The 25,209-nt window shown below is 45.2% G+C and overlaps 1 protein-coding gene across 2 annotated transcripts in view; it reads left to right on the forward strand.

Moving 5' to 3' along the window:
• Positions 1-25,209, forward strand: part of DRP2 (dystrophin related protein 2) — a 1,496,582-nt gene that overhangs the window by 125,683 nt on the left and 1,345,690 nt on the right. The gene's annotated exons all lie outside the window — the stretch shown is intronic.

Raw genomic sequence — 25,209 nt, forward strand, 5'->3', positions numbered from 1 at the left:
TCAGTGTGTATAGGCCCAAGTGACTGAGGAAACTGAGATAGAATGTCTTGTGATGATTGTAACAGAGACAACGGCAGAAAACTAAACATGCTATAACTTCAAATTGTGAAAAGCAAAATGCAAAGTCCGAATGGATGCTTATTCTTCTCTAAATGCTTTTTGGACGTTTTTGTCTGCATTGTGAATTTGAGGTGTTTAAGAACAGACTTAATCAGTGACTCACCCCCTGAAGTGTGCCTGAAATAAACCTTTAATGAGTCTAGCAATTGTATATAGAATTTCAGAAAGACAAATTATTTGTTATTCCTATTCTTTCTGATTTACGGTCCCTGCTCAAAGTGTTACACTTGTGGAACCCCCTGTTTTTTTAAAGAGACCTGAACAAGAAAGCCAGCCACTCCAGAAAAAAAGAGCCACATGGCGCATGCCACAGCCCAGGATTTGAGGTGTTTAAGAACAGGCTAAATCAGTGACTCAACCCCTGAAGTGTGCCTGAAATAAACCTTTAATGAGTCTAGCAATTGTATATAGAATTTCAGAAAGACAGATTATTTGTTATTCCTATTCTTTCTGATTTACGGTCCCTGCTCAAAGTGTTACACTTGTGGAACCCCCTGTTTTTTTAAAGAGACCTGAACAAGAAAGCCAGCCACTCCAGAAAAAAAGAGCCACATGGCGCTGGCCACAGCCCAGGAGCTTCATTTATTTGTAAATATATATATCTGCATATATATATTCTTTTTTCTTTTTTAGGGTATCAAGGGAGATGTCAGGAGTGTGACCCCCAAATTACATCCTTGTCTTAGTGGCGTAAGGTGTATCCAAAGAGAAAACATACCATGCCATATATATGAGAGCCAAACCGGGCGCAAATGAAGCATCCATTGCAGTCCCGCAGATTAGTTGGTAAAAGGTCTTATCGAAGGTGAAATAATTTTGAGTAAATGCAATGGACATTAACAGCCCGATTCATGGAATTAATGTGCGCTGAAAATTCCTGCGCAAGCGTGTGAAACCGTGCGAATCGCAGTGCAAGTGCGAAAATCGCAGAAAAACCCACGCACATCGATTCATGGAAGTCCGTGCGCGAGTAAAATCTGGGATGTGCGCTGAAAATCTGCGTGGCGCATGCCGGTGCACAGGTCATCTAACGGCGTGCGCTACGGCCACAGTGAAAGCGCACATAGCGCGGCGCACATAACAAAAGTAGGCGTAACACGGGGCGTGACACGCGGAATGGGGAACAACACGTGAAAATGTGGGCGTCACGGGGGAAGTACAGGAGGCAAGTGCGCGGAACGCCCACACGCTCACCTACAACACGTATTCATGGAATCGAATAGGGCAAACCAGCGCACGGGCGAAGACGCGCACAGGCCTAAACACGTCCGCCACACGAAGGCAGGCGGTAGCATCCCTGCGCATGAAAAAAATGTGCGCCAAAATGTGCGCTAACAAAAAGCACGTATATACAGCTCTGATGAATGTCCCATACTGTGGCCCTCTAGAACAAATGACGTGCAAAGGGGTACGCGACAAACACGGACACCCGCTGTGTCAAAAATAGCGTGTATTTCGGGGGTGCGCGGGAAGTTTCACACACAATTGGGCCTGGGTGAGCGGGGTATGTGTATTTCAGGGGCTCGCAGGAAGTTTTACACGCGATTGGGCCTGTCCGAGCGGGGTACGTGTATTTCAGGGGCTCATGGGAATTTCTACACGCGAAAGGGCCCTGTTCGAGCGGAGTACGTGTATTTCAGGGGTGCGCGTCAAGTTTTACACACAAAAGGGCAACGCCCATGCACAATACGTCACAGACGCGCTTACGCGCTAAGGGCCTTTGGTCCAATGATATCGCGTACATGTGCTGACGCGCTTACGCACTAAGGGCCTTTTCTCGAATTACACATTGACGTGCAAGATTTTCACGCGCCATATCACTCCGTATCAAGCTGCCCACGCGTACACACACGGAAGACCACGCTCCTGCCCTGAAGGCCATTTTCCTGCACCCAAGAGCCCCGAGCACGCTCCCACCAGCCATCTGCTGCTGCCTGCCTGCCTGCTGCCCACGTGCCCTGCTATTTGGTGCCTGCACGTCAGCCATCTGCAGGGGTCCAGTTGCTGTGTCCACCCCTGCTGGAACAGAAGACTCCCGACTGGGATTCCATCGCTTCACATTCCGGTTCAATGGCCTCGATCCGACAACATCCGGTGTCCACCTCCTCAGGTGAGGGTTGTCCAGCCACCATCTACTGACGCATGTCAGCTGGGGAATAAGGCTCCATTGTGTAAACAGGTATAGACCGGCTGGATCCACAGATGGCAGCTGGGTGGCCTTAACTAAGTGCATTTGAGCCTCCTAAAGCGCTGTCTCAGCAGTCCTACAGCACATGCTTTTCCTCAAGCCCTGGAGTGCAAGCATTGTCCAAAGCCCATAGGTGGGAATTACCTTATAAATGCCCACTATGACTAAAAGAAAAATAATAAACACTGGCTTATATGAAGATTACAGATGACTCATGTATTCAGTATTTGGTGCAATAGTACACACATGAACAAGACCCCCCCATCCCCACATCATCATTTACATGTCAAACTGTACACTTTATGGCACTGCCGTATCACTGGTCCTCCTGCTCATTTGGCGGCTGACAAGTGTAACACTATTAACTATACTAATGAATGTATCCAATTGCTGTGACCCAAAGCGACAGATCCCAGACTGACCTAGTACTTGTGCGGTAAGATCAGCAGCAGGTATCCACCCTGCCAAACACTTGTTTTTACAGACTCATCTGATCCTTGTGAAATATTGTTTTCAGCTTGTTGCTGCCACAAAACAAATATCAGATAAAAGAGCATTGGTTGACCAAAGGCGGCCAAACTGAGGAAAATGATGCCCATTCACAGTAGGGTTCCCTATCAGCATCGGTTGTCTAGGAGGAATCAAACTGGGTATCTATTTTCATTCTGGTTAATGATGGCATTATTGTGACTCAAAAGTATTGCCTGGTCCAGCTGTGCTCTGCGAGAATTTGCATGCCAGTTTTTTTGTTCCTATTGTAGATGACATGACGTTATGCAGGCAGACCGGCATTACCCAAATTGACCTTTTACAATTGACCTTTTGCACAATTGACCTAATTATAGTGGTTCAACTGATGTATTTACCAGACAACAATCAAGCCATAAATACAAACAGATAACCCATTATGTGCACAGAGTAGTGTTGATGTTTGGGAAAACGCTTTGGTAGGGAGGTTGAACCCCACAGCTCCTGGAAGTTCCCAGCCACGGTTTCTAAGCCTTAGTCTAACAGTGATCTGGCAGTGATCTGTGTCTGAATGCCTATGTGCCCGAAAGTCCTCTCATGTTAGAGTCATCTCTGCCCCGTCATCCTCACTAGCAAATTTAAAGAGACTGTGATTTTTCAGGCCTGGCATTAATACCTGTGACCAGTTGAAAACAGTGTGCGCACGGGACATATGAGACGTTTCTAGCCCCAGATTTAAGGAGGCCATTTATATCAAGCAAAGGAGTTCAGTGAACCATGAAATAAAGTAGCCGGCTGCTGGAAAAGTGTTTGTGGAAAAAAAAGGTATTTTGTTTAAACTGCCTCAAATGCCTACTGTGACATATTGTTTTTGTCTGATTCCTTACATAAAATACACATTTCCTTTTTTCACGTAACGATAGTGCCCCTCTTTAGTACGAGCATCAGTCATGTAGAGTTTGCACTGGAGACACACATTACTCAAGGGGCTGCCCCAAAAACATTCCTAACTACTGGGGTGAAGGGGGTGTACACAAAGGAGAGACAATGTCACCACTGGCTGAGTGACGGCCTCTGCTATTTCACGAGGAACCTATTTGGCTAACTTATGTCATAGTCACAATACTCATTCCTGTAGGACTACTCACCCGGCAACAGCGAGATCTCGCGAGATTAGAAGCGAGAGGCTCGGAAGGCTGCAGGAAGCGGAATCCGCTTGAAGGAAGGCGTGAGAGCCACGGAGCAGCAGCAGTTCCCGCCGCTGCACCTGCATGAGGATTCAGAGACTTGCCCCAGCCTTAAAGACGGAGAGAAAGCCCAGAGACTTGGACATTACATTGCAGTGAATGTAACTGTGATGAGCAACTACCTTTATTTATGCTGCATCCTTTTGCTGTTTAATAAATCCAAAATTACAACACCACTGAAGGTCAAAAGTTTTATGTAACAATTCCATAACAAAAATGAAAACATTTTTAAGCAAAGCCCTTCCTCTTAAATTAAAAATACTTTTAATAAAATCCCAAAACTCATAGCATAATAAAATACTTTTCATTTTTCCTCATGAAATAACAGAACCCATCACTCAGCCAGTCCTGACATTGTCTCTCATTTGAGTTTGTACTTGGGGAAGAGCGTCTCGAAGATCACCCTATTATGAAGTATTATTAATAACAAGCGGGCGGAGGAAAACATATCCTGCTCATTCATATTAGTGCATCGAACCTTATGGCTTCCCTTGTGACGTGTGTGGGTGTATGAAAAAAGTCGAATTTCAACTTTAGGATTTACATTTTTGTCCTAAATCGGGAGTAAAGGAGTCTGTAACTCTGGGTCGGAATTGGCATGCAAAGGGTTAATATGGGGGTATTTGAAGGGCTCTTTGCAGGGTCAAATTCTATCACTGATGCTCGTACAGGGCATCGATGTTCTCTTCCCCTGCTGCCCACCTCCCTCGTCAACCAATGCTCTCAACTGATGTTCATTTTGTGGAAAAGATCACCCATAAACAGTATTGTTAATAAAGTGAATGGCCTGCACAATGTCACAGCATTGTCATTTAACTGTTACAATGGAGGGAGAGCATCAGTGATGAGACTTGAAGCAAGCACACTTGGCAGATCATGCAGAGCGGTCAGCTGACCCGCAACTTGCGGGTTTGACACGTCAAAAAACAGCAAACCCTTGAGGCCGCAAACCGTGTCGGGAAACCCGCCAGCCGGGGTAGGCTGAAAAGAAAGGTCACCACTTAGTAAAATGATAATCCTTTTATATGCAAAGCGAGCCATTCATCTCTGTATAATGACTTTACTGAGGTCTGCTTCTGGCCGGGAAAGAAGATTTCGCACCCAGAAGTGTAGAGCTTTGCTGCCACATCTGCAAAAAATACACAAACGATCTAAGTGTTTTGGGGTCAGGGACACAACTTTTTGGGGGGCTGTATTGAAAAAAATGAAAATTTCTAAAAATACATCACGCACTGATCTGGATTAATTGTAAATCTCGATCATTGTGTTTGCCCCATCACTACATATATTTATCAATGATGTTTCAATTTGTCAAGAAAGTCACTGCTAGTGAAGACATGTTCTCAGAACAGTTTTGCCCAAGATAACATGGCTCTCCAGTTCAATCAGTAATGACTTCTAATGACGTATTAAAGGATCATTCGAAAGTACAGTGCAGTGCACATGTTAGCTGAGGGATGCAAATAAGATGAAGCACAAATCACAACTAATTGTCGTCTCTGTTGTGGCAAATACACTTATCTATGCAATTAAACAGTATTACAAAAATGTAAATAAAAGGGAACTGTTATTGTTTCTACTGTTAATGCAATTGTCCTCAATGTGGTGGTTCACAGCACTTTTTGTCCTTTTAGTCAGGTGAGCGTAGCTATACAGATGATGCAAACTTTTGGAATGCGAGCTGTGGCGGTGTGAGCCACGCATACATGAACCTCTAGCACACTGTGAAAAGTTGGCATTTATGAGATCACATAGAATAGAGAATGTCTTGCATGGCTGTATGAGGCGTGTATCGGTGATTTGGTGGGGTCAAAAAAGTGGTGAGCAGTGTCGATGAAATGGCAATTTTGGGTCATGAAAAAGAGAGATGAGTCCAAATGTCACTCACGGGTACAGTAAGTCATTGTACAAACCGACCTGTCATGATATGTGCTTATACAGGCATGCGTAAACAGGCCGGCCATCTTAAAATGGCATCATTTCATATTAACAGTCCCTAATTCTCACTGTTTTTGGGCTTAAGGAATTTGACAAAAGTCTAAGATAGTTCATTGAATTAAAAAAAGTAATGATATTAAACTTTAAAACATAAAACAAGCACATATTTTTTCAACATTTCCAATGGATTATTTGAAATTGTATATTTGGGCCGGAGGAGTCTAGGGGCTTTGCTTTGATGAATAACACATACTGCAATCCACATCGTGTTGGCCCAAACTTGACACTTAACTGATTCACGGCACGTTCAGCAATCTTTCTATTTGCCTACCCAGCAATGCAGCCTCCAATTGTCAACTCCCAGCCCTGTGCTGCTTCTGCATTTTGCAGGATGAACCAATCTACTGCTGCTTCTGCCTCGGTCCTTCCGCCTTGCCACCGTTGCTGTTTTGCTCTCTCCCTTCAGAATCATAGACCTTCATGTCCTGGTAAATCCCCCTGTGACTTGTTTGCTTTGGCAGTGTTTGGCCTCAGGGTGGGGAGGGTGCAAATGGAGAAGCTGACAGCCTGGGGATGAGGAAAGAGTAGTCCAAAGACTGAAACAGTGCAGGTGTGCAGGGCTGGGATTCAGGGGCAGGACAGCTGAAGCGCGACTTGGGTGTAGCAGCAAGGCAAGTTATCATCACTCCAGTGTGTGAGGGTGCATGTGCACCTTGGCCGCTTTCTCTGCCACGTTCAGTGCCTAATTTGTGGGCGGTTTTGCCAGGGCTCGGCCCTGGCACTTATTTCTTTGGGCCTGGCACTTATCGTCTCAAACTCAGTGTGACTATAATGCGTTTTGTCAAATTTATTTTAACAGTCAGTCACACAAGCAACAACACTGTGCACTTGTCACGTGTATCTGCATCCTGTGCCAACAAAGTTTAACCTGATAACTCAAGCTCAATATGTGCACCGACCTAAATCAAGGCTCCTAGAGTTATAACTCAACCAATGACGTCAGGTCTGTGATTTGCGGAGCTTGTTTAGCACTAAACCTTCTACCCTCGTGCAGAAGGATCTGGGTTCAAGTCAATTCAACACCCAAAGGATGTATTTGCTAAACGCAAGGACACCTATGTGATTTAGTGCTGTGTTCACAGCCAAGGGCTGTTCTTAGGGATGTGCGTGATTTTACTGAACCCAAAGGTTCGACTCACAAAAGTTTGATTTTTTTTTAAATTGTCCGCAATAATATGTGGTGGGAGAATCCTCACAGCCCCCCACCTTACCCCTATACATTTTTTTTATACAATTTACCCCCCCACACATATATATATATATATGCGGAAAATTGGGGGTCGGAGTTTTAGGAGTGGAACCTTTGGTATTCAGTCATTTTGAGAAAGACATAAAAACAAATGGACACATTCCTATTTGCCCACTGGGATCGGGTGCCAATTGGAGAGGGGTATCCCGGAGGAAAGAGGAATATAAAATAAAAGGAAATAAGTGTAAATGGTATTAGTATGGCGGATCCAGTGTCACGTGTTACGTTTCAGGCAGGATGTCACGTGAAAAAACGTGTGCCAGGGCGATCAAAAACTGTATCACTGAAGCGTTCTCTGTATCATGTGAACAAAACCATAGCCCCCAATTGGGCTATAGCCCATCTTGGTTACATCTGCTGCTATTCTCTGTGCTGGCACTGGTGATTACTTTCATGGGTGGGGGGCAAGGGGGAGATGATGATGCACGCGAGTGCCCCTTTCAGATAAAAAAAAACAGCATCAGCATGTAATGGCAGACGTGCCTCTTAGTTTGTCATTGGGACACAAAGCGTAATTGGCATCGCTGAGTTGAGTTGCACCCACACCTGCTGTCTACGTCACGATGAAGCTGCACCTCTGCCGTAAATAGCGCGCCATAACAGACGAGGGATTATATCTACACACATGCGATCTCACCTCACTAATACTCTTGGAATGCATGAACACGCCCTTTTTTCAGAAATATTGCCATTTGTATTTGTATTTGCAACCTTCTTGATGGAAACACCAACACATTTGAAAGCATGCAATTTTTTAACTATGTTCCTCAGAAAACCAGCTATGATATCAGGTCTGATCTGCAAGGAAGCACAGAAGCACAGGCATTAACAAGGTAGGGTGGGACTCCTATTCATCATTTAGTGAGATGATCGAATTAAAATTCATGGGGACTCTGATACATCCGGAGAGAAGAGATCACGTGCAACAGTGTTTGTTCAGAGAACTGAAACCCGTCGAGTAATTCCTCTTTGAGGCAACCCGAGGTGCACCAGTTTTATAAGAAATCCACTTCTTTATGAACGACTGACAAATTTGATGCCATTTACTCATGAATAAATATGGCCCCCTAAACCACGTTTTACATACGGATGACTTGAAATAAAATCATTTTTTTTAGGGAAAACTGCTTCAAAGTGCGCCCGGCTGAATTTTATGTATAAATCAGAGACAGCTTTGTGAAAAACCGTAGGTCGAAACACGTGTCGGCTGCAGCGATGAACATTAACCTTTTAACTGCCATGGGTTCGCCCCCCCCCAGTGCCAAGGCCTTTTTTGGTGATTTCAGTATTTCACCATGCAAAGCCATCTAAAATTTTCTCCTTCATTAACCCCTTAAGTGCCAAGGACGAGCTATCTCATCCTTGGCACTGGGGAGGTAATCCCAAGGACGAGATACCAATTAGCAATTTTGTTCTACTATTGCCAGACTATTATAATTTGAAGGAACACGGATTTCTATATATCATTGCACATCCTAAATGGGTACCAGGTGAACTATCAAAAATGACTGTTTGAATATTACTTGATGAGCGCAGAATACTGGCTCACGTCACAACTTTTTAATATACCAGTATGTATCAGAGGTATTCCCTTTTTGTCTCTGGAAAGCAATACATGTTAGATGAATAGATGGTTAGTTCAACAAACCCGGACTCAACAGCCCCTTCCCAACACCAAACAACTATGCAATAATATTAACAACATAATTTCCAAAATATCCAACCTGAAACAGCAGGTCATCCGTCCCACCCAATCCCTGGCCCCCAGTATTCCCACCAAATGTATCACCAGTGCAGCCCCCCCCCCTCCGTTATCATTGGCTACCATAACTATGGATCTTCTGACTGAAAAGGCTGAAAGAATTAAACTGAGCTAATTCCCCCGTTCAATTAAAATAAAATGCCTCCACCCATCACTGGGCCCACACTGAGGTTCATGACATCCTCTAACCAACAGCTAAGATTCCAACTAGGAATGAGTGGAAAGTTGGTGTTCATCAATTGTTGTCAACGTATGCTCACCAAGAGACGCCAAACTCAATTAGCTACAAGTTGGTGCGATTCAACACCAAAAGAAAACATATTTGATGTGGCGAGAGACCCTTCTTCTGGGGTTTGCGGTTTTTCATCAAGCTCCCAGCCCCGTGGAACCCAGCTTGCTCTGCTCTGTTGCAGGGTCTTGATGAGCATTGCTGTAACACTCTCTAGCATTGACACCAATAACGCTCGTCATCTAAAACTTAGTGAAAAACATGACACACACTTCAACTTGTTCAGAGTTTGACTGCTTGGTGATCTGCGGCCTTCACTGGTCCGACAGCATTAGTCTAGCTCTTTGGAAGGAAGCCGCACTGGCTCCCATTTCTTCCACAGGCTCAGTTTAGAACCCTCGCCTTCAGTTTTAGTCCCATCCATCAATCCCAATGTGGCTACCACACAAATCACTGCCCCCAACATTGTCTGAGAACCAGTTAAGTATCGGACTAACTCTAACACAATCCAAGGAGAACTGTCTTGTGATTACACAATGGCAGGGAAAGTTACCACACCCTGAAATTCAGTGTCAACACACCCCGATGATTACCAATACTTTCTAGAGATCAACCTGTAGCTAAATGCCTGCTGTTTTAGCTGAGCTGCATCTTAGCTTCCTCATATTCCGCCCAGAGTTTCCTGCACCACAGTGAAAGGAGACCCAGCTGTGTCACCTTTTAAATCCCTTATTCATGGGCTGCGAAGGTACATTATCGTAGCATAGAGAAAAACAGCCTGGGGCTTGTTATTCGATTTAAAGTAATGTAATGACACATGTTTCGTACAACTTCTGCTTTATCAAGGCTATGCTTCAATATAGATCTTTTGGGGGCACATTCAAATGCTACTTTGACAAATATTGTTTTATGAATTGCTTATACATTATTCCCACTGCTGGAAATGGAAAGGAATTTACTGGGGGAAACTCTCTCTTACTTGCCTGGAGGGTTGAGGGGACTAGGGGTCTGGCCTCAGACCACATCATGCAATATTGTATCTCTTAATAGAACTCAAGCCTGGTCATTTGCATACAAGCAAGGAGCATTTTGGGAACACGACAATGCCCACAATTTTACATTTTAAACATGTCTGATAGTAATTCAGCAAGAAACCCTTTTAAGCAAGAAGTGGAAGTTGTACTCTACTCTTTTCATTAGTCACATTACTCTAGCAAAAACATGTCTGCAAATTGCAAGAAATATATACCAATCTGAACAGCTGCTAAATAGTATGTGAGGCTTTGGCTGTTTCTGCATTCAGTCTCCTGCATGAGTCTTCTGAGGGCATATCTGGGAGTTTCCTGGGCTGGCCCCTGGGCCTCAGGACGCTGCAGCAAGAGCTCTCCTCCATCTTGTTCTGACCCATTTCCTATCCTGGTTATTCCACTCTGTAAGTAGAAGTTGTAATGCTACACAGAAGTGGAGCAATTGAATTCCCCGTTTTAGGTAGAGATATTCGTTTTCTGGAGAGTTTGCGTACTCTATCGGGCAAATGCTTATCGTTGTGTATAACACATTACATTTTTAATGTGCTTCCATTTTAGGAAGTTGCGCAGGGGAGTCTTGTGCAGGCTTTCCTGCATATGACTATCCCGTGGACATGTTGGGCCAGACTTCTTTGTTCGCCCCCTGACTGCCTCATATTATGATCGCCATACACGCGTAGCCTTGGCTAAGCACACATTGTGCGAAACACATGCCAGTAAATTTCTTTAGATCGAGTTTCGAATCCTGGACTGTTTTTGTAGGATTTCATTATATTATTGTTGATCCAATTATAAACCGCAACCTCATATATCAACTTTGTTCAGTGTATGATTTTCTGTATGATTCGTTGTGACACAAATATGTAATAAGTACTTTCATGCAATGCATGATAATCATGTCTAAATGCATCTCAAGTAATATCATGCCATATAAGAGAGCAGGCAGGCCGTTCAAGGTTTTCTTTTAAAGATCCGCTACAGTGAGGTTTTAACAGTTCTCTACCTAGATAAATATCCCCAGCTGCTCCTTCCTTAACATAACTCCTTGCACCATTGGTTCTTTCTGATCATGCCCTTGATGTACTGCAAAGCTCAAATGCTCCTAGTTCTCCTCATATATAAAATCCTGCAATGTGAAACAATTTTGAATGGAGAGAAAGGAGCCATCGCGCTGCCCTTGTGATTGTAGCCAGAGAGGATATGACACACTGTGTGGGTTGCATGGCGACATGCTACCTCATTGGGCTAGCTTGAGTGCCTCCTGGTTCAGCCTTCTTGAGATAATGAGATATTGTACTGCATGCTTTGTGGGTAGAGTCAAGAAACATCATAACCTTCCACAGGTATTTTAGAGAAAGGATACATCATATCTACTGCGGAGAGTATAGAGATAGTATACAGCAAACCATCTTACCGCTTGGGGGCATATAGAGGCACCCAGCTACATGGAATATAGAGAGAGGAGACACCCGGCCGCAAGGGGTGCATATAGAAAGGATACATCGTACTGCTAATTTGCAGTTAGAGTCTGTATGCATTATACTACCTTCGTGGACTATATAGTCCGGATGTACTGCTTGAGGCGTTTACGGATGGGATGCATCATACAGATTGCGGGGCGTTTGGAGACAAGATACGTCATCGAGCATGGATGCAACCTGCCCCTTGGGTAGGTGAATGCAGAGGCAGGTTGCATTCTGTTGCTTTAGGGGAAGCTGGGTACTGAATACATTGCACCCCCAGTGGGGAATAGAGAACTGGGACGCATCTGACCAGTTGCAGAGAGTCTGCAGACAGGATAGATCATAGCACTTGTGCTGACTATGGAGGAAAGCCATGTCCTACTGCTTGAAGGGAGCAGAGAGAGAGGATACGCTGCGCCGCTCACAGGGAGTGCACCATTATGCATTTGCATCTTCATTCCTCCCCAAATGTCTTTATAAATACTTACTAGCTTTCCATGCTGGTAACAAATGCAGGCTTTTATTAAGCACTCTGCATTGATTGCCGACGACAGCCACTAATTGCCCCTTTCAATTCCAGGCCACGCTAAAGTGCATTTTAATTAATGCCATCATTTGTGCAGTGATGCAAAAGCTCCCTCATTTCCATACTAAACAATGAAACATGTTGCACCAATGAAGTCAATGCAGCTTTTTTTAAATGTCCATATCACGCATGGTCATCGGTCAGAAGATATAGAAAACACAGAGGTTGTAATATTTAGAATCAGATCTTCTATGTTTGCCTGGACTTGGATGGAGTTGGGAAGAGAGAGGCAATATACTAATCTCGGGTACCTCTTTTCTTCTCCTTTGAGCTGATTTATTTATTTATTTTATTTGTAACACGCTGGAAGACGAGCCCGGATGCATGATAGCGCAAAAACATGACAAACAGGCAACAAAGATCAACCGCGAGAAGCAGACAATGGAGAAGATAGGTTCTATTGCAAAAAGCACAGAGTCATATTATTGAGTGGACATTATTCAAATAGATGTGTTTTCAATCTGCTCTTAAAAAGGTGCAGGTTGGTACATGACCTCAAATCTAACGGAAGCAGGTTCCACAACCGTGGAGCAGCATGTGGAAAAGATCTATGCTCCACTTAAGACAAATGTACTCTCAGCATTTCTAAGAGGTTGCTATTGTTAGACCTCAGTACTCTACGTGCCAATAGGCGTGAGATACGACCGGCCAGATACTTGGGGGCTTGGCCAGATAGACAATTATGCCTAATACACATTACACGGTAGACGATCTGGCTACGAATGGGGAGCCAATGTAATGCTCTCCTAGCCGATGTAACATGGTCTCTCCTTTGTAGCCCTGCCACAATGCGCACAGCCTTATTTTGGATCACCTGCAGCTGGGTCAGATCCTGCTTGGAAATGCCCAGTAGCAGACTAGAGCAATAATCAATCTTGTAACCGATAATGGCGCAAGCCACTGTGGCACAATTTTCTGAAGGCAGAAATGGGCTGTAACTGTGCTAGAAGTTTGAGATAATAACATGTGCTGAAGACAAGGAAATTGACCTGATTTTTCATGGCCAATTCCTGATCCAAGATCACACCCAGTGTCTTGACCTTATTCTGTGTATAAATAACACAGTCTGCAATTTTAAATTATATATTTTCCGCAGTGAGTTTTTTAAAATGTGTTGCCGTACCCAGAATAATAAGTTTGGTCTTTGAACTATTTAAAGCTAGTTTGTTTACCTGCATCCATGCCTGCAAAATTTTGTGGATGGAATTTAGCGATGCAACGTCACGCCAGTCATGGGCACAAGCCACTGTGGGCCTCATTACAACTCAGGCATTAAGGGTTAATGCCGTCGTTAACCCTTAACGCCTGATTCCGATTTTAACGGCTGCTTTTAGCAGCCGTTAAAATCCATGGCGCTAAACCGCCTTGGTGCTAATTACGCCACCGTAATTTACGGTGGCGTAATTAGCGCCTTCCCCACTCCCATTATAACCTATGGGGCAAAAATGGGAATGGGGAAGGATAAAATGGGAAATGGGGATTTACCGCCCCACTCACCTTGGAATGGGGCGGTAAATCCGCCATCCACCATGGTGTAAACACAGTTTACACCATGGTGGTAAAGTTGGCGTACTTACCGCCTGGGTCGTAATGTGTCGTAGTTTGCGTACACCACACCCAATTTACCTACTTGTTCAAATCGAAGAATCATAAAAATGTTAAAGAGGGTTAGGTGCCACGCATGAGCCCTGTGGGACCCCACATAAAACGTAGAACTCCTCAGCCCTGATGTTGTCAGAAAAAACTGTAGCCCTACGATATGCAAGGAAAGATTTTACCTATTCCCTTGCTGGCTTGGAGAAATGCGCAGATGTCCGTAATCTCTCCACCAGAACAACGTGATCCACAAGATCAAACGCGGCAGAGAGATTTAAAAGCATAAGCATCGTAGTGTTCCCCTCTGCCATAGTTTGCATTACATTAGTCTTAAGCTCTAGTAGGGTGGATTTGGCACTGTAGGCTTTTCTGAAACCTAATTGTTTGGACCCCAAAATATAATGAGCGGCCAAGAAAGCTTCAACCTGAAGATTATCCGCCTTGTCTAAAATCTTCAGCAGATAAAGCACGTTCGTGATGGGACGATAATTGCCCGCTATACCAGGATCCAGAGAGGGCTTCTTGATAAGTGCTGAAATCCGTGCTTATATTTCTTGGGCCAACATTTTCCTTGAACGAGGCATTGATGAACTTGGTGATGAAAGGCACCAAGTGTGGAGCACAGGCTTTGATCGTAATTGCCGGGCAAACATCACCCCTACAATTTGTGGGCTTGAGTTTGCTCAACATCTCAGACAAATACTGCTCGAAGATAGGCTTAAAAGTAAACTCTGGGAAGGATGTGGAGACTGCTTGTTCTGGAATAGTTATGCCATCCAAAGATTGGTCGATATTTTTCTGCCTGATATTTTCCTGTATTTTTTTTTAGTTTATCCAGGAGAGCTTCCTGGTATTATTGCACCAGACGGCATCCTTTACCACCTGACTAGGTGGCGAGACAGGGGTTTCCAGCTCCTTAAGGATCCGAAGGAGTTGCTTAGAGCTGGACGCTGCTTCGGAAATACAAAGATCGTAATGATTTCTTTTGGCACAGACAATGGAAGATTTATAGGCTGTAGTGGCCTGCACATAAATGGGTTTATCCCCATCAGACTTGGATTTATCCCAATGTTTGAGTACCATCGGCGCATTTCTGGCGTTTGTCAGGTGGTTTCGTATTTAGGCACAATTTTTCTGGCGCTAAGCTTTCCACAGCTGATTGCAATGTTTTACAATAAGCATTGGCAAGTTCTTCTGCTGAATAAAGGACAGTTTAGTAATTTGCCAAAGGTGCAAAAAAAGGGGCTATTGCTGCCGGAGTAAGCTTGCAGATGTTTCTAAAAGTTGCCCTACACCAGTGGTATTCAAACTGTGGGTCGCGACCCCCTAGGGGTCCGCGGGTGCATCCCAGGGGGGCCCTGAGAGCTCAGCATGAAAAAAGATTTTTTTTTTTTTTTTTTTTTTTTTTTTTTTTTAGATTGGAAGAAATGGGCAGGGGTGGCCCACATGGGCGGGCTGAAGCATGAAACTGTCTCAGGCAACAATGAAAAAGTGGCCCACAGTTGTAAATGGATATTCATTCCTTTAGTCACAGACTGGGCCTCATTACTACTATGGCGGACCAGTAACAACGGTGCTGGTAAGCTACCGGCACCGTTGCTACCGTTCCGCCATAGTAAGAGTTGTGCTCGTGGGTGCTTGACAGCCCCCGCCAGGTCTGACCTCAGCTCGTCGGATGCACCAGCACCGTTGGTGCCGGTGCATCCGAGCTCCCCATTCCCATTTGAGCCATATGGGGCTCAAATGGGAATGGGGATCTACCGGCACCTTCGAAAGGGCAATTATCATGTCCGCCTAACTCGGCATGACCTAGTAATTGCCCATTCGCGGGTGCCAGACCCGGATGCAACCCCAGTGGCAGCCGTGCCGGTTTTACCGGCACAGCTACCGCCAGAGTAGTTATGAAGCCCACTGTTTCAATAGTACCCAAAGGGGTGCTTTGTGTTAAAATGTAAGTAAATTGTGATATATTCAGCAACAATGGTCAACATTACTAACTGCATAGTTAAGTAACTCATCAAAATGGTCCACATTGGCCAAAATGGTGGCCCATTTTGATTGGCCCAAACTAGCATTTTACATTTTTGGTACAGGCATTGCCCTATAGGCCTGTCCGAGCCTGGCGGCTCATCCATAATGGCAAGAGGCGCCCACCCAGTGGCCCCTCACCCATTATGGAGGAGCTAAGGAGCCAGCCCAGTGAAACAGTGAGCACTCCCTCAGCTGCTTTATCCAGCTAATGGAGTGCTCCTGGGCTGGCTGAACTGTCAAAGGGAAACACTGTTTCCCTTTGACAGTTCAGTTTAGTTCCCCAGCCGCACATGCTCACTGAGCCATGCAAGTGCTGGGGCGTTTTGCTTCGCCAGCATTGCATAGCTCATTGGAAATGCTGGCTGGGGCACTGCATGTCTGTATGTCCGAGGGGGAGCTCCTGCGCCTCCTCGCACATACGGACAGAGCAGCTGGAGCAGGCCGTTTCAGCACCCACACACAGGCCAATGCAGAAGGTACGTTTATGTTCATTGTTTTTATTTAAACATGTGTATGGATGCGTTATGAGTGAGTGTATGGTGATGGATGCTCATGTGAATGATAGAGTGATTGCTGTATGAATGTGCAGCGCCTTGCATATACACATAATCATGTTCATTGTGTTAGGACCAGTGGGGCCCAGGGGACAGGGATGGTATCTTTTTACCGGACATCTATCATTCAAAACCCTCTGCCTTGTCCACAAGGCTTTCTGGGGCCTGGGTCCAAAATACCTTCAGCTATTCCTCCGCAAATACCTCCCCTCTCGAGCTCTTCACTCCTCTACCTCCAACTCCCTCAGGGTCAGTCGTTTATCAAAGAAACGAGCTGAGGGTAGATCTCCGTCTTCGGCTGGGGCCTCCCTCTGGAACAGCGCCCTGCCACTCTAAAACTTGAGGAGAACCATCTTTCTTCCTGCACTTATCAGACCTACCCTGTCTGCTGCCTTAAACGTAGCACTTGCAAATTGCTGGCTGCACTACCACTGTTTGTTGCCTTTATTATTTATTTATTGTTATTTATCTGTTTCTCCTCTGCTTCGCACTTTCCACTTCTCCCCCCTTCCATGCACTTTTCCCCTCACACTTGCGCGTTCTCAATGTCACTGGGCCTAGTAAGATCGCTGTTTTATTCTCCTCTGTTCCCCTCCCTTGCCTTGTCACGCTCTGAAACACTTGTGTACGAGCGCGATAGAAATAAAATATCAATGCCTGCCCCCTGGACTCCCAGCAACAATTGCAAACTGTTTGGCTATTTACCCATTTTTTGTTAAAAGTATGCTCTACAATGCAACATTTTAACCTATTATTTAAAAAAAAATTCACAGGGGGAAACCCCCCCGAACCTCCCCTTAATGCCCCTCCACTTAAAAAAGATTCACCAGCCGCCACTGGCCCTCAGACTGTGTTGGGAACGGGATGGGGGAACCGAGGGACTATGGTGGGAGCACAATGGGCGGGAACCATGGGATAGTGATGGGAGCAGAGTGGGGAGAGCCCTGGGTGTGTGATGGGGTGGGGAGAGACCAGCGACTGGGTAGGAGTGGGATGAGGGAGCCCAGCGACTTTGATGGGAGCAGGTGACGGCGCGCAATATATACTGTCCATTTGGCATTTCTGGGGGGTCCCGACCTGCCCAAATTTTGCTCAGGGGGGCCCTGGCCAAAAAAGTTTGAAGACCACTGCCCTACACCCTTATCTGGGGATTTTTTGGACTGGAAAGATGGGCGAGTTCCAATCAAAAAGATGGTGATCTGACCCTGGGCATTGATTGTTATGCACATCCTCAATGCAGATGTTCTGAGATAGGACCCAATCCAGCGAACTACCTTTTTTGTGCCTAGAGGATGTAATATGTTGTTCAAACCCTTGGTCAGAAAGTAATGATTTCAATAGCCTATCTGGTGCATCCGACAGGTAAAAATAGCCACAGTTAAAATCCCCCAAAATCATAATTTTGGTGTTAGATTTTAACATAGGGGCTACAAAGTCACAAAAATTTGGGACAAAATCCTCTGAGCTGTGGGATGGTCTATAGACAATCACAATATTGATGGTCGAATTATGGTTAACTTGATACTTAACCCACAGTATTTAGCAATCCGGGATCTGTGGCGTATCAATTTTACGGATATTAAAAGATTGATTATAGATTAGAGCAACACCACCACCTCTGCCATTCGTACGATCTTATCTAAGGATATTATAACCAATGGGGGCCGCCAGTGAGAGTGAGGGTCCGGCTGCGTCATGAAACCAAGACTCTGTGATCTACTTATTGATCCAGAATATAATCTGCGACCTAGGTTGCATGCCTAGCCAGAGACCTAGTATTTAATAACATGCATTTCACTTTAGCACTCACAATACACTTCTTGGTTTCACTGCATGTCATGTCGATGTGATGAGGCAGCTTACCTCCAGAGGGCAAGGTCAATGGACCTTGGTCCAAACCCGATATTTCATGCATAATTTGAGCAGTATGAACAAACTCGTCATCTTTCTTCCTACACATTCTTGGGGGTTCGATAGATATGTTCTCCGAGGCACTAATAATATTGTACTCCTGACTGTATGAAGTTGTATCAGCCTCCACCTCACAGCATGCCACCTTTCCCTTCACATGGGCTTTGAAAGCAACCTCATGGGGCAGGATAACGGGGCGATGATAGGAGATGAAGTAGAAGCCACACACTGTGGGAGAATAGAACTAAATACCCCACTATGCCTACCAACAGCGTGCTAATGCTAGGAGACTCAAAAGATGAGTTCAGAGAGCGAGCACTGTGCACGCTACTACATGCAGCAATGGGCATACTCTGTATCTGAGTACAGCTAGTCAATGAGGATGTCTCTAATATATTATGGCTCCTCTGGCATGAGGCTGAAGCGCTATGTACCTCACGTTTTAAGCGTGCAGCATTTATAGACTCCATAATGCCCCTACTGGCACGGAACGGCAAATTCACGTGAATATTGTAAATCAGTTGGGCGGAACGCGTATAGATATATAGGCAAAACCGTAAGCCAAGAAATAAGATAAGCCTAATGGTAGTCTGCCCGTAGAGACCCTAAAAAGCCACTCCTGAAGAACACTGTGCAAACAGATTTAGAAGAGCTATGAGGTGTCCAGTACACCTGCTAAACGAGGTATCATCCACGTATTACAATACTAACAAGCAGAAACAACTCCCAAAGGCAGGGAGTAACAGCTGTATCCGGCCTGGCCACTCCAGGCATGAACTGGCACAAACTGGCCCGTTAGTGGCAGGCGCGGTCGCGCCTGTGATCAGGTATTAATCCCGAGCCCAGAACTACAGGTATGCTGGGAAATGTACTTCCCAGGTTTCAAAGCGTGCAGAAGCTCCAGGAGCTCTGTTTTAACCCGCCCGAGTTAAAAGTAACAAGCCGTAAGAATACGGATCAAACAAACCGTGCAAAAATAGCAATTTAGAACAGCTGGTGAGCAAACTGTGCAAATAGCAACTCAGAGCAGCTAGTAAGTAGGCACATGCGTCAAACAGAAATAACAAGTAAAAAATAGTAGATAAAAGAAATGGTGGCAACAATTCATATAAATTCAATCAATGAGGCAGAAAGGAAGGAAACCCCTTTTATATGGTTCAAACTGGCCCGTCATCAGGTATGCTGTCCCCACATCCACCGATTAGTGCTCAGCGCCAAAAAAAGCAATGTAAGGGTTCTATGTTTCAGCTTGGAAATTGGAGGGCTCTCGCAGGAGCCAGTCAATGGGTCCTAGATAACTCCAACATATAGTTATAATCTCTGTTGCTGCTGCAGACGGACGTCTCTGGCCCGTTTCTAAGGGCTCGTTCTGGATAAAGACATTGGGGAGGAGAAAATAATTGTAAATCATTTGAATTATGAAGTGGATTGTTATAACTACGCGAATGCGAAAATATGAGGTATATTTATTTTACGGCTTAGGCTAAAATTTGGGCTCCTTCCTCTCACATTTAGCATATGAGAGAACCATTTCTCATTTGATGTTGAAACGTCTTGTGTAAATTAAATTGAATTAGGAATGACAGGTTCTAGTAGTCTGCTATCCACAAGGCCCCTCTCACCCTGTCCCTGGCCACAAAAGAGCCCTATATCTCACAGGAGAAAAGCCAAACCAGGTCTTGCCTTCAACCTCAAGATCAGAGCTCGTCCAAAATGCTCTGCTAGGGAGATTGTTCCCTCATTCAGGGAGGATTGGGTGAGCGATGTGGTTTTGGCTGCATCGTTTATCATGCTCTCAGACCAGGTGACACAGTGGCCCTTCAACTCCTATTGCCGGCCTCCGATTGGGATTGGATCCAGTTGCCATCAATCTAGACCGGCCAAAGGTCTCAGGAATGTTATGCCGTCGAAAAGGCAATAGTGATTCCTTGGTCAGGCAGGACGTGTTCGATCGCCCCAATTAAGCCTGCCAGTGATGGTCTCACACTTCATAAAATTGCCGGCACCAGATGATTTCGAACTCAAGTGAGCTGAGTCCTATCCGATTTGTTAAGAGACTTACTGAAAAGGATTTACCCTGTTACTTGAATTCTGAAAATGTAAGGGGCCTCATTCCCTACAGAGTTGCATTGGGCGTTCACGAACAATATCCATGGGGTAACTGTCTGTACGCACTGCTCTTATGGATTAGTGGAGGACCTGGTACACACATGCCCAGTTATGTACAAGGTTATAATGATAATGTTATGTTCTCTGTAGCGTTTCAACACTAAGTGCTGTCATATTAGAAGCTATTACTACCCAATTAATTTTTTATAAACGACTTTTACTGCATTTTGAGTTTGGAGAACGAAAACAACAGTTATGCAAAACAAAAAACATATCCCTTAGCCCCCCAGCAACTCTCTGATTCCACCCTAACCACACCTTTCCACCCTCACCTGCCCCAACCTCACCCTTGCCCCCCTGCCCTGGGCATCTGGTTTCCCATCTCCCATCCAAGCCCTCATCGACTCCTTCAACCATCTCCATAGGTTTGTCACAGTTCCTCATTGCGCTGCAGCCGTCTTCCCCACTCCTTCTCATGTTTCTGTGGGCAACTTCTACTGTTGTAAATCAAGTTCTCCAACCTCATAGATCTATCCATCCAGTCCTCCCAAGCTCATAGGGTAGGACCCTCCTCTTCTCCCCACCCCATTGCAATGCCCCTGTTGACCTGTGCCAGTCCCACCAGACTCTGCCCAGTAGACACAGCGCTGGCTCCAAATCCAGCTCTTCCTCCACCAGTGCACTTATCACCTGCAACACCTAAACCTAGAACGGCTCTAACTTAGGACACAGCCAGACCATGTGGTAAAACGTTCCCACCTCTATCTTACATTTGGGGCACATGTCATGTTTCCTTCTTCCCATTCTGTGCATCACTTGTGGAGTATGATAGATTCCATGCAGGATCTTGTAATGAATGTCCCTTAACCTCGAATCAATGGGTATCTCATTGGTAACCCCCAGGGTGCTCTCCCTTTCCCCTCCTCCACGGGACTCGAGTCTATCTCCCACCTTTCTCTCAGCCTTGTAAGGGATTTTTCTGTTGTACTGCACACCCATCTATAAACTGTGGAGATCGGCTTGATTTCCAACTTCTTTGCAGCAACTAGTAGGGGGAGTCCCTAAGAAGCTCGGATGGCTCCTTAAATTACAGACTGATAGCATTACATAGCTGGATATACTGAAATAGCATGGCGCAAGGTATTCCATGTGTCCTCCTCAACTCCTGGAATGGCCTTATGGCCTCTGCTTTCACCACATTCCCAACCATCCGTATCTCTATGTCAGTCCAGCCCTGTTGCCCCTTGAACGGTCTTGAGCTCATAAAATAGCCTATTTCCACATAGTGGCTGAGGATGCGCCAACTTGTTGCCTCTCTGGTTTTCCCCCATCAGGATATGCCAGACCTTCACCACCAGCCTCCCGTTCTGGGGAAGTCCCCAGGCGTCTCCTAATATAGAGGACTTGGTCCGGCGTAAGCCACTCCATGCCCAATTTCTCCAGGTTAGTCGCAGGATCCCTCTTACCCTCTGAAAAAAACGATTATTTGCCAGCACCAGCTCAGTAGCCCAAAAATACTTCTGAAGGTTCAGCAGATTCAGCCCACTCTCCCAAGTAGAGTTCATTAACATGTCCAGAGCTTTCCTGGGGGTGGCCGGGCTCCACAGCATTTTCCTAGGACCTCTGTCGAATTTATCCAAGTCCGCCAGTGGAATCTCGAACAGTGTGGCTTGCATAATAAACAGGAACCTGGGAAAGGCCTCCATCTTGAAAAGAGCCAACTTACCCAGAAGTGTGAACAGAAGATCTGCCCACCTCTCGACATCCCTGATAAAGCCGGCTACCACAAGATCCCGGTTAAGCTGGAAACTCTATGTCCTATTTCCCGTGATCTTGACACGTAGGTATTGAAATGGCTCTTTGATAGGGATCAATAACCCCCTGCACCCAAAGGAGCATGGTCCTCCCTTTCCCCCGTGATTACATGGTATACAGACGTTTCTCAACTCACCTGTGGGCCATGGCAGGAGCCAAATTCCCATAGCAACTCCCCCACCCTGGATACTGAAGTCTTAAGTCTACTCACATATAGGAGGATATCATCCACAAATAGGGCTACCGTATCCACGTGGCTGCCTGGCTATTTAAGACCCATGAACATCCTATCCCCTCTCATCCCTCACCAATGGTTCCATCAGAAAAGTGAATAAGAGCGGGGAGAGATTGTATGCCTGCCTTGTCCTGCGTTCCAGAGGAAACAGACCTGAGAGACACCCATTCACCATCACTCTCACTACTGGGGCTTCAAAGAGATGCTTTACCCACCCAATAAACTGTGGGCCAAAGCCTTCTTTTCCAAGACCTCCCACAGATATGTCCATTCAATTGAGTCAACGGCTTTGTAGGAATCAAGCAACAGTATTGCATTATTACTTCCAGGTGACCCATCGGCTGATGTGATCATACCTAACAGCCGACGCAGGTTGAGGCGCATCAATCTCCCTGGCATAAACCCATTCTGGGCCTTGTGGACCAAATGGGGTAGGACCATAAGCAATATATTGGCCAAAGCCAATGCCAAAATATTGACTTCCCCGTTGAGGAGGGAGATGGATATGTATGACTCACAGGACTTTTTGGCCTTCCCCTTCTTGAGAATCACTGTGATGACTGATTTCCTGAGGTCCGGGGGGAGCCATCCCTCCTCCCTCCTTCCTGCTCTCCTGAAACAAGGCCAGCATGTGGCTGTTTGTCTTTTTCCCCAGACGTTTCCAGGGTTCTGAAGGGAGGCCATTATGAGTTTTTCCCATTTGCAACTGTCCTTTACTCCTGGTGATCTCTGATAGAGTGAGGTCTGCCTCCAAGGCATGCTTTTCTTCTTCCGACGGCCTTTTCAGGTGAAGGACTTCCACATATGTCCTCACCTCAGTCTCAACCCTTCCCGGTGCCGGAGAGTGTAGTTTTGCATCGAAGTCCACGAAAATATATGCCATATCTTGGTCCTCCAACCTGACGGTCCACGTTGTATCCCACATGCCTGACATCCATTGATCCCCCATCTCCTGCCTAGCCACCCAGGCCAACAGTCTCCCATTCTTATCCCCCTGCTCATACACCCTCCCCCTTGCAGCCAAATCAAGTGTTTTTCTTCATAAAGTAATGATATCCTGAGCTTATCTTGGGCCCCCCATAGGTCCCTATGCCTCTGTTCCGAGGTGCCCTATATGCACCTTTCTTCTAGATCCCTCAACTTAGGCTCTGCCTTGATCATGTCACAGAACTTTTCCCTTGCTCTCTTTTTCACCTCTGTCACTGCCACTCCCCGCAAAATGGTGTTACAAGTGAGCATATGGCCCTTAGGAACGTGCATATGGAATGGAAGGGATTACACCAGATTAATCCTGAGTCCAAATAACAAACCAACTCAGGAAGATGGCAAAATACTGTTTTATTTACAATTATCTAAAACAGGGAGGTTACAACGCACATCAACGGAAGCACACTCAGTCTCTCAATGAAATCCACAAAAATAAAATTCTTATAGTGACAATGCATCAGAATGATGTTATTCTATGTGTCAATAGTGAAAAACCTATCAAGGGTCAGGATTGGTTATGGGAAACATCGAGATATACAATTGTATAGGAGATAGGATAGGATTGTTACTGGCTGTCCAATATCAGGTGGACAGCTTATGCCTACCTCTAAAAACACTCGTTCTTTTACAGTTTTAAATTTCCAGAAGGGGACCTAACTTTGTTCACCTGAATATACAAAGGTCAGATAGGTTTCTAGTCATACTCTCTGGTGTCAGCCTTTGCACATTCTGCATGGGTGTTTGTTCCCAGGAGCTATGAGGGTCATTGGATAATACTGCTAGAATGTCCCTATTTGGGACCACGTTAGCGTCACAGGTTTTTGTTTCATGAATATACAAGTTGTAAACTATGTGGACTTGTGAGCTTCATGGTATACTATGTTATCGTCTATGGATATTACATACTTTTGGCTATGAATTGTTCTTAATTTGTAATAGAGTTGTTTGGAACTTGATTTACAACGTGATTTGCTCTTGAAGAAAAGGTATGACCCCTGAAATGCGTTGAGCACGATTGGAATTGTTTGGCCTCTACATGAATCATCCATTTGAAGCCTTCTTCATTAATTGAATTAAACTACATTGGCTAATTTACACTTATTGCATTTTGAATTTCTATGATCAGTCTGTATTTAAATTTCAGCTGAGTTTTCAGCCATCTAGTGTGCGGGGGCGGTAGAATTAATAAATTGGACTCTTTTCTTTCATTTCGTAACATGACCTTGTGTCAAGGACATTATTCTTCCCCCTCACCTAAACCTTTATGAATTGGTAGAACTTGTTCAATAATTGAAGGTGTGCACTAACAAGTCACTTTACCTCTAACAACATGTAATTCCAGAAACATTAGATACATAGTTTCTCATTGGCCCTACAAACTATAAAGTCCTTTGTTATAATACAATTGGTTGGCACGCTTGTGCCATGTCTGGAACATTAGGTTCATTTAGCAGCACGTTAGCCCAGACCCAGGTGCAGGGAGATAGGACATGATACTACCTCACGACCCAATTAGCCCTCCATTGCTCATCGCCCATGCCTTCTGCCATTGTACTTGGCCTTGTAGAGTGTTCTCATCTTTGGGAATGCACAGGAGTGAGGGCACTCACTATCGTGTCTGGGACTCCAAGTT

The sequence above is a fragment of the Ambystoma mexicanum genome, chromosome 5p, assembly GCF_040938575.1.
Source record: "Ambystoma mexicanum isolate Mex_15411 chromosome 5p, UKY_AmexF1_1, whole genome shotgun sequence".
NCBI classification, from domain to species: Eukaryota; Metazoa; Chordata; class Amphibia; order Caudata; family Ambystomatidae; genus Ambystoma; species Ambystoma mexicanum.